At 40.9% G+C, this 11,105-nt stretch overlaps 1 non-coding gene across 1 annotated transcript; it reads right to left on the bottom strand.

Annotated features, from left to right (window-relative positions):
• Positions 1–10,534: 10,534 nt before the first annotated feature.
• On the bottom strand, positions 10,535–10,642 carry LOC145565853 (small nucleolar RNA R71). The gene has a single exon (XR_014095223.1). It is a non-coding gene; the product is annotated as a small nucleolar RNA R71 (small nucleolar RNA).
• Between the last annotated feature and the right edge of the window lie 463 nt (positions 10,643–11,105).

Raw genomic sequence — 11,105 nt, 5'->3', positions numbered from 1 at the left:
ACCCATCTAAATAGCAAAAGAACTTATGGTTAGCTAACCTCTCAAGCATTTGATCGATAAAGGGGAGGGGGAAGTGGTCCTTTTTAGTGGCGATATTTAGTCTACGATAATCAATACACATACGCCACCCTGTAACAGTTCTAGTGGGGATTAATTCATTTTTCTCATTAGTAATCACAGTCATCCAACCTTTTTTAGGCACTACCTACATAGGACTTACCCACTTGGATTCAGAAATAGGATAGATAATACCTGCATCGAGTAGTTTCATAACCTCTTTTTTGACTACTTCCTGCATGTTAGGATTCAATCTTCTCTGGGGTTGAATGCAGGGCTTATAGTTATCCTCTAGATGCATCCTAGGCATACAAAAATCAAGGCTAATACCCTTGAGATCATCAATACTGTACCCAATTGCTTTCTTATAGGTTTGAAGAACCCCTAGAAGTTGGGAAGTTTGTAAGTCATCAAGAGCAGTACTGATGATCACGAGGTATAGTTCCTGCATCTAGAAAAATATATTTTAAGTGAGAAGGGAGAGATTTTAGTTCAGGTTTGTTGACCTCTACAGGTTTCAATTCCTGAACTAAATTTACTACCTTCATTGTCTCTTAAGGGTCTAACTCTTTTAGGAAAAGAGCTCTTTCAATATCCTGTACTTCATTATTCCAGACGCTTGCATTATCTGCAGATAAATTTCCACAAAGAATTTCCTCCAGGGGATCCCTTGCAAGAACCTGTGGCAACGGTGCAAAAATTTGATAGGCTCAAGTAGTATTCACCTAATAAAAAATAAAATCTAAATCAACTAACTATGTAGATAGGAAGAAGGGTCGAACCACAGGGAAATAGGTCAATTTATTCCTAATTAATTAGAAGAAATCTAAATTATCAAGTAACCAAATTTGTTGTAAAAGGGTGATTAAACTACTAAAAGGTAAGAGTAGGAAGGGAGTAAAATTAGATGTAAATCACTGAAGGAAGAATCTAGGGCATAGGTTCACTAATAAACAATATTCCAAGGTAAATCATAATAAGCAATCATCAATGCATCAATTAATCAGATTATAAAGGGCTTTCTTTACGTATTACAATCACAGAGTTAATTTACTGGTATTAAATCTCATCTCTCGAATCTCGACTTAACCATTTATAAATTAGTCCGCCTATTGAAACTAAGCCTAAACATTGATTCTCATCTCTCGAATCTCAAATTAATATTGCTAAACTCATACAATTAAATCTGGCCAAACCTAATTGCATAACATTAAATCAATCAATAGGAAATTAATCAAGCATTGATAATCAACAATCACAAATTACACCTTCATATTATTTATTAGATCCCCATAAACCATAGAAATAAAACTACTCAAGCATAATTAAATCTAAACTAATCAAAACAATAAAATAAGACATGATGAAAGAATTAAAGAAAATAAGTGAAATGAAAAGAGAAGAAATTGTTACCAAATGAAATCTTGATTAAGGAATGGAATTAAGAACAAAGTTGTGAGAATTTAAGAGAGAGAAAATATTCTAAGTAGAGAGAGAAAGTCTAAAAGAGAAGGTAATAAAAATTACGTACAAAAATCGTACTTAAACATCCCTAAAACAAATCCTAATTGAAAACTAAAAACTCGACTCCAAAAACACGCGCCCGATCGGGCGAAGGGCCGCCAGATCGGGCCCGCCTTTTTCTTCACGATCTTCCTGGGAAGCTGTGCTCGATCGAGCTAATGCTCACCCGATCAGGCGCGCCTTCTTGCTGGTGCTATCTTCTGCGCGCCCGCCTGATCGGGAGCAAGCTTGCCCGATCGGACCCAGTCTCTTCCTCGAGGCCTGGACTTCGATTAGGCTCGATTCTTCGACCCAATCCGGATTTCCTCTTCGGGTCTTGAGTACTCGGTCCAAATGCCTCGGTATCACACAATGAGCCCTTAATCACCGGCTCTAACCGGTCCTAGGCTTCAAAGATGGTCGTGTCCTCCTAATGCTCGCAGTTGCTTCATGAAAAACCCGGAAAACGTTCCAAAAGTGCAATTTCCTACAAAATTCAAGCAAAACTACAAAAACAATAGAAAACACCAATTTGTAATAAAAGTGGCTCTAAAGAACCAAAAACACTACTAATTATGACCAAGGGACGAGGGTAAAACACTATATAAATTGGACACATCAATAAGTTTGCCAAATTTCTGATATTTGTCACATTTCTTCCCCAGCTCTTTGGTGTCTACCTCAAGGGTAGGCCAAAAATAGTGCCGCCTGGCTCTAACGACTAGGGATCTGCCGCCTATATGGGAGGCGCAGTATGCCGAATGCAACTCTTCAAGAACTTCCTTCCCCTTTTCTAGGGTAACACACTTCAGAAGAGGCTTCAAAAACCCCGCCTTTAAGAGTTCTCCGTTTCTCATCTCGAAGTTCGCCGCTCTCTTTTTCATGACGGCTACCTCCTATGGCGAATCAGGGAGCGTGTCGTCTGTTAAGAAAGCCCGGATGCCATCCATCTTGGTAGAGCTTCTGTCCAAAATTCTAATGGGCTCTTCATATATGCTTCTTTTTTCAAGAACTTCCCAAAAGACTGACCGAGGAGCATCAAAACAGGAGGAGGATGCCAATTTGGACAAGGCATCTGCCTGGTTGTTGCCGGACCTAGGCGTTTGACTCAGAGTGAACCCTTCAAGTGTCCCAGCCTCCTCTTTGACCGCATGAAGATATTTGATCGTTGCCGGATGGGTAGCTTCATATGTACCTTCGTACTGGCTAACGACCAATTAGGGAATCAGAATAGGCGTCAATTTTTGTTGCCCCTACTGACTTACACATGCGGATTCCAGCTAGGAGGGCTTCGTACTCCGCCTCATTGTTTGAGGCCTGAAATTTGAACTGTAGTGCATACTCATATTTTTCTCCTTCTAGAGATTCATAGATAACGCCTGTACCACAGCTCTTCTTTGTAGAGCTTCCATCTACATACACTTTCCAAACCTGGTCAAGATTATCTGGAGCCACCGGACGAGTCATTTCAACAATGAAGTCAGCAAACGCCTGACCTTTCACTGCCTTTCTTAGTTCGTAAGTGATTTCAAGACATTGCATTTCAATAGCCCATTTTAGCATTCTTTCGAATGACTCCAAGGTGGAGATAGGCTGCTTGAGTGGCTGATCTGTGTATATCACAACCGGATGTGCCAGAAAATAAGGCTTTAATTTCTTGAATGCTATACACAAAGCAAGACCAAAATTTTCAACAATTGGGTACCGGAGTTCAGCATTTTTGAGTACATGGCTAATGAAATAGACCGGGAGCTGGACGCCGTCTCGTTTAGCAAGGAGAACGACATTGAGGGCATTATCTAAGATGGTTAGGTACATGTACAGCGCCTCTATAGGCAGAGGACTAATGAGCCTCGGCAAGGAGTGCAAGTGCTCTTTTAGCTTTTGAAAGGCCGCTTCAGCATCATCCGCCCATTCAATTCTTGTCTTCTTCCTGATTACTTGCAAGAAGTAAAGGAATTTGTCGCCTGACCAGCTGAGGAATCTCCCCAAAGTCGCCAGACAACCAAATAATCTTTAAACTTCCTTGACAGTACGGGGTGACTTCATGTCAATTACCGCCTTTATCTTCTCGGGGTTAGCCTCTATCCCCCTTTGATCAATCAGGAATCCGAGAAACTTTCTAGACTCAACACCAAAGACGCATTTATTAGGATTCAACATGACCTTATGCCGCCAAAGGGTGGTGAATGTTTCTTGGAGATCAGCAAGATGATCCGTCTGTAGCTTAAATTTCACTATCATGTCATCAATGTACGCCTCCACATTCCTTCTAATTTTATTAATGAAGAACTTATTTATCATCCGTTGGAAAGTGACAGGTGCATTCCTCAACCCAAACGACGTCACTGTAAAATAGAATAACCCCTGATCAATGACGAAGGTCGTCTTCTCTTGATCTTTTTTCCACAGGAGTATGTGATGGAAGCCGGAATAGGCATCCATGAAGATCATCAAGGCGTAGCCGGCTGTAAAGTCGACCAGATTGTCGATCTTTGGAAGCGGATAACTGTCCTTGGGACACACTTTGTTGAGGTCTGTGTAATCAACACCCATACGCCAGGTACCATTCGGCTTCTTTACAAGCACAACATTAGGGACCCAGTCGGGGAAATTACATGGCCGAATGAACCCAGTGTCTGGCAGTTTTTTTTACTTCGGCAGCTGCTGCCTGACTTCTTTCCTCGCCATGATTTCTTTTCTTTTTTCGAATGGGCTTCTTTTTTGGATCAATGGCGAGTTTGTGGAAAATGAGATCCGGGCTGACGCCTGACATCTCTTCCACTTCAAAGGTTAAAATGTCTTTAAATTTTTCCAGAAGAAGGTGCATGTCTGCACCCATCTTAGCATAAGCAACCGTCCCACCCTAACAGTACACTCAGGACGGCTGTCATCAAGAGCTTGTCTAACCGTTCACTAGTTAGTGATTGCTATTTTTTCTCTTTCTTCACCTCCACCAGCTGAGCAACTTTTCTTTTCTTTTCGGCTGTTGGTGGGGTTGGGCTGGCATCCTTGACATTGTCAAGGTCTTTTGGCTCCTACCATTGGCCGTCTGGGGCCACAGTAACTTTGACGGCTAAGAGGTAGCACTCCTGAGCCGTCTTCTGATCCCCGTTCAGGGAGCCAACAAAGCCATCACCCCTCTCATACTTGATGAGCATGAGAGAAGGGATGATTACAGCCTTGGCTTCGTTAAGGGTTGGACGACCTAAGATGATGTTATAGGTGGTTAGTTACTCAACGACCAAGAATTTGACAAACAGGTGTCGTCCTTTTCCTTTTTCTCCTAGCCGGATAGGTAAGTCGATCCTACCGACTGGGTAAACCATCCCACCCCCAAAACCAACCAAGGGGTGGGTAACCAGATGCATACTGCTAAGATTGTATTTCAGCTTTTGCAGGCACCGGAGACTGATGATGTCCGACGAGCTGACGGTGTTAATAAGAATTCGCCCAACCAGCTGGTAGGCGACCTTATATTTAATGACGACAGGGTCGTCGTGCGGACGGCGAACGCTGTCTCTGTCCTTCTTAGTGATTAGAACGTTTGGGAAGGAGGAGCTCGCTAACGCCTGATCATCCACATCCTTGTCCATATTTCGAAGATGGCTCTTGGTGCCACGGATGGTAGGGCCACCACATGAAAACCCGCCTGCTATGGTGTAGACCAGCTTCTTATCGGTGTCTAACTACTAGTAGGCTGGGGAGTCTTGGACAACTGCCCCTTATTCTTCTTATTATTCCCTTTGGACTTACAAATGTAGGACTTTAACATCCCCTTGTCAACCAGACGGTCCAATGCCGTTGAAGGCTGAAGCAGTCGTTGGTGTCATGGCCTACTTCCTCATAATTTTGGCAAAATTAGTTCTTGTTTCGTGGATGGACGAAACTCTTTATTGGATTCGGCGTCTCAATGGTCAGCCGGTCCTTTATCTCCATGAGGATGGAGTTAGAATCCTTGTTAAACTCGTACCTTGGAACGTACGGTATAAACTCTCTCTTTTTCTTCTGAGACGGCTGGTCAGAATCACTAACCGCCCAGACTTTTTCTCTTCTTGCTCTCTTCTTTATTTTTTTTTTTGGATGAGTAGTCCGACTTTATTTTTGTTTGTCAGACTTCTTGGAGTATGATTGGTTGCCAAGCGTGCAGATAGCTTTCCGCCTCCCTCAGGGTCGCCTGCAGCGTAAATGCCCCCTTTTTAGCGAGGTCAAACTTAAAGTTTGACCCGTCTCTCAGACCCATGAAGAAGTCTGTGAATGCTACCTCGTTAGAAAGCCCCTTGATTTAGATTCTGACCAGGTTGAACCGCCTGACATATGAGGTAGCCCTTATCTCTCACCCTGCTTAACGGTGCTAAAATCAAGGCTCGTTTTCTTAGCAAGGATGTTCATTGAGAAGTTTGCGGCAAACAAGAAGGCTATCATCTTGAAGCAATCAATAGAGCCGGCTGGCAGGTTGCCAGACCATTATTGGGCAATGGCCCTCAATGTAGCCGGGAAGCATCGACACAAAGTGGCATCATCCAACCCCTGTAGACACATGAGGTTGGTGTATGCCATCAAGTGGTCTTCTGGGTTGGAGGTACCATCATAAGTACCTACCAACACATTCTTAATCTTGGCCGGCTGTACCGCCTCGGTTATATTCTTGGTGAACTGTAGGGAATAATTTCAAGCCTTAAAAATCCCCCTAGCTTGAACCCCACTGTGATCATACACTTAAGTACGGTGGCGTCCAAAAGGGAAGAAGATAGAGCAAAAGAGTCGCTAACAAGTTTTTAAGGAACTTGTAAACCGTTCACGAGGTGAAGGTTACACCCCTTAACGATCCAAGAGATCGTCAACTCCATAAGGTCATGAACCAAATAAGGGTTCGGGGATGACGGTACAAATCCAACCTAAAAGAGATTGAACCTGCCCTAATAATAGGCCTCTACTTTATTCTGCTCGTATTCATGTGCGTTTTCTGACTAACATACAATCAATAGGATAAACCCTAAACGTGTTTATCTATGTTGGTTGAATATAAATGCACAAATAAACTATTATTGGTGATCACTGGAATTATAATCACAATTAACCTAACAAGATTATTAAATATCTTATTAAGCGTGATTACAAGTACCAATTCCCTTTAAACATGCAATAAAAGGTGTGATCAAGAAATAAATAATAAGCAACATAATAAATAATCATAACAATAATTATAATCGTTATCAAAATAATAATCATCATAATCATGTTAAAGCATAATAAAAATAGCAAGATCCTAGGCATGATAATAACAATCATAACAACATAATACTAGGAATATCATAACAACAATAGAAACATGATTTCTACAATATAATATCAATTAAAACCATTAAAGCACTTACTTTGATGCCTCGTACCTCTTTCTAATAACAAAATACACACGTTAGTAACTTCAAGGAAAATAATAAACAAAACAAATAAATCAAATAATTGAAATAGAGATTTGGGACCAAACCCTCAGAAATTAAACCTTTCACGTCTAGGGCGAAGGCAACTTCGAATATGGCAAGGTGTTTCTAGATCTTGTGAATGCGGAATTTTGTATGAAAACAAAGTAAGAAAGAAAGATGAATGTTTTAAAGAATGCTAATTAAAACTTGTGAATGAAGAGAATTGGTGAATGATAGATGTAAATGATGAATGATGATGATTGGTATCTCAAAACGGAGTTTTTAATACGATATTTATAAAGAAAATCAGCCAAAAAGGATAATTTAACAAAACAGAGTCTGACGCACGTAAACCAAGGTTGGCGCCAACCATGGCTAGCTGGCGCCAGGCACCAATGGCTAGCGCCAGGCGCCAATAGCTAGCGCCAGGCGCCAATAGCTAGCGCCTGGCGCCAAGCCTGGTTCCAGGCGCCAAGGCCTGGGGTTGGACGCCAGTCTTGATTTTAACGCGTTTTCGAAAATCCGATAAGTTTACCGTACTGGAGGATAAAATAATATAATTTCTTCGAAAATGCTATTTGATTTTGATTAAAACTCTGAAAAGTCAACAAAGTCAACTTATCAATGCTAATTGAATTAGGAATGAAAAGAACCTTCTAGAATATTCTAGAAGACTAAAACCATTCCTAATTGCATTAGGAATGATAAATCATATTAGGCCCTCCCCTAGATCATTGGGCCGCATATAAAGCTCAAACTGGACCCAGTTTAGTAAATTGGCCATACCTTCCTCAATATTCATCGGAATTGGGCTTATAATATATCATTGGAAAGGTCTTTGCAAGCCCCATCCAACTACACCACTATTAGACCTATATCTTGGACCAACCAAACTGGATTGGCTGTTTTCTTAAAATAAAGTTTTCAAAAACAGAGAGAAGAGAAAAGAAAATAAAAACTTTCCGCAACACTAGACCTTTCCACACTTTCGTTTCATTCGATTATGATTCAACGTGAAAGGTACTCATCACTGGGTTTGTTTTTGGGGAGACACAAATGGGTGTCTACATGAACGCAGAAGGTTGTTCACCAAGTTTTAGCAGTCGGAGCTGCCAGTCCAAAGGTTGGACGCTGTTGAATGCTGCCTGTCCTCCGAAAGGAGGTGTCTGCATAAATGGAAGGTCATATTGCCCATATTGCGCCATAGCCGCAAATGAGACAAACCCAATCATCATTTGAGGGTCGGTGTTGACGGACTTGCCGCATGTCCGACACTCATGTAAGTGATGAGTGACATTTATGCCACTCTTTTATCCTTTTTCTCTAAGAATTCTCCCCTCATTTGCACTTGTTTGGCCCTTTTTCTAAGCATTTTTACTTAGTTTTGCTTCGTCTTTTCTATTCTCCTTTATCTTCCCTTTTCCTAGTCTTCTCGCTTTGTTTTTATTGTGATTTCCATGCTTATGCTTTGTAGGAACCATCGGGGTTTTTAAGAGGAGTAAGCTAAGCTCAAGGGAATCAAAAGGAAGCAAGATTATTAAGAGGTTTGGCTAAACCTCCTGAAGGTGTGGCCGAACCAGAGTGTGGCCGAACCTGCTCAGTGGTTCGGTCGAACGTCGAGGCAGGGTCAAGAAGCAATTTGGCAATTTTGCAGGAGTGGTCGAACCACAAAAGTTCGACCAGACCAAGATCAGGGAGGTACGACCGAACCTACCCATGGTTCGGCCGAACCTACCCTGTAGTCCGGCTGAACCTACCCAATGTTCAGTCGGACCACTCCTTTTTTTAGCTGGCTCTGTACGGACTATATAAGTCCCATCTTAAAACGTTTTGATGTAATTTTTGGATTAACTTAGTTTTAATTTGGAGAACATTATCCTAATCTAGGGAGAAAAAATAGATTGTTATTCAAGAATCCTTTATTGTATTCAACTTTGCTCAAGTTTTAATCTTCCTTCAATCAAGCAAGAATCCAAGTTTTCATCTTTTATTAATCCTTTCTTTAGTAATCTCTTTTCCTTTCCTTTAGTATTATTTATTTGTTTTATTGTTACTTATTCTTATCAATCTTATTAGTTTATCTAGTTATTATTGATTTAGTTGATTCAATCTTGTTTTGTTTTGAGTTTCTTGAGTTTATTTCTAGTTTTGATATTATGTTTAATCTCCCTTCTCTAGGCTAAAATTTTAGCTAGGGGAAGGGGGTGGAAGATATGATTTGATATTGGATGAATGATGATGGTTGGATTAAACTTATGCCATATATTGATGAAAGACATGATTTTAATTAGCTTGGGAGTATTGTTGCACTCTATTTGATGTTTTCTAGTTTAAATGCATGAAAGTGATTTGAACCAGATTAGGATCACCTCTATTTTAATGATTGCATGAAAGTGGAGTTTTTATGGATTGTGCTTCTTTATTCTCTTGATTTGATTGTAACTTAGGATGCATGAGAATGATCCTTATTAGTGTAGACCTCTTTCATTGATTTGCTTAGACTATTGCATGAGAATGAATTATTTAGGTAGAATCTTGTGTTCTTTGGCATATGTTTCATGATAATCACCATTATTCTCCTCTTTCTAATCATATTGGACACCCTCGTATCCCTAGCGTCATTTTTTATTGATTTTAATCATCATTTTCTTGCTTACTTGTAGTTTTAGTGTTCTTACTCAACAAAACCAACAAAAACAATCCCTTTTTCACTCTTGCATTAGTGATATTTGATGTTGAATTAGCGTGCTTCCCTAGTGGTTCGACCCTTTACTTGCCACTAACTAGTTTAGGGTAGGTTTAGGTATTATAAATGATTAATTTGGTTAGGGTATTAGCTTAACGACCTATCTATCCCGCGATCAAATTTTGGCGCTGTTGCCGGGGAAGCGGCTTATTTAGCGTCTATTATTGTTTTTGTTAGAGTCATTTTGCTTTCTTTTCTTTTTGTTTTTTTTTTGCTTTATCATCCTTGTCATTGCTAATTGTTTGCTTAGCATTGGTGAATGCATATGAGGTCTCAAGGAGCACCCTCACATCAAATTGACCACGAAATCAACCGAACCTTGAGACAAGTCCGTAGGCTTTATCAAGATGAGGGAAGAGGTTTTGGTGAAATAGTTAATAGTGAGAGTGATACATACTCTTCAAGTTCACCACGCGGATCAATGGCAGGACAAGAGAATGATGTTTTGTTTCATGAGTTCGGAAATCCGGAGGATTATGAGCTGACGGGAGGGATTTTGCTACCCGTCACGGAAACCAACTTCTCAATCCATCCACAATATACTCGAATGGTCTAATCGGAGCAATTTTCCGGAAGTGCAAGTGAGGACCCTATTGAACATTTGGACCGATTCGTTGAATTGTGCGCAATGATGCAAACCAATGAAGTGAGTCAAGACTACATTCGTATGCACCTTTTCCGGCAATCTCTCACCGGACGAGCAAAGAAATGGCTAAATCAAGTAAAGCCTAACACTCTCACAACATGGAGTGAGGTGGTAAAGGCGTTCTTGAAGCGCTTTATCTCCGAGGAGAAGACCGCCGAAATGAGAAGGAAAATTTCATCATTTGAGCAAGATCCCGATGAAAGTCTTGGTAAAGCATGGGAGAGATACAAAGAGTTGGTACAAGCATGTCCCCACCATGAGTACAATTAAGGGTTGCTCATGCGGTTTTTCTACGACGGATTGGAGCCCATGTCAAGAGCCAATTTGGATGCGGGGGCGGGTGGTCAATTAATCAAGATCCCTTAAAATCAAGTTGAAACCACAATAGAAGAGGTAGCAAAGAATTACTCTTGGGGGGGCTGAAGAAGAAACGCTCCAAAGAGAGGTGGTATTTACGAATTGGAGAAAGTTGATCAATTACAACATCAAATTGATCAACTAACAAAGGGGCTTTCCAAGTTGAACACGAGTGTGAATGCAAGTTCAAGTGGTGCAGCAAGCTCTTCTCAAGTTAACTCTTTCTCTTGTCAAAATTGTGGGGGAACGAACCATGATACATCCTATTGTGGAGGTTTAAGCCCCGAACATGTAGCGGCATACAACACAAGGCAAGAGGGATTTAGAGGAAGCGGCGGTGGAGTAGCTTGGAGATAACCACCACCCAGGT

The sequence above is a fragment of the Chenopodium album genome, chromosome 1, assembly GCF_948465745.1.
Source record: "Chenopodium album chromosome 1, dcCheAlbu1.1, whole genome shotgun sequence".
Lineage (NCBI taxonomy): Eukaryota > Viridiplantae > Streptophyta > Magnoliopsida > Caryophyllales > Amaranthaceae > Chenopodium > Chenopodium album.
Note: the sequence above shows the minus strand (reverse complement) of the source record. Positions and strands in the feature narration are given on the sequence as shown.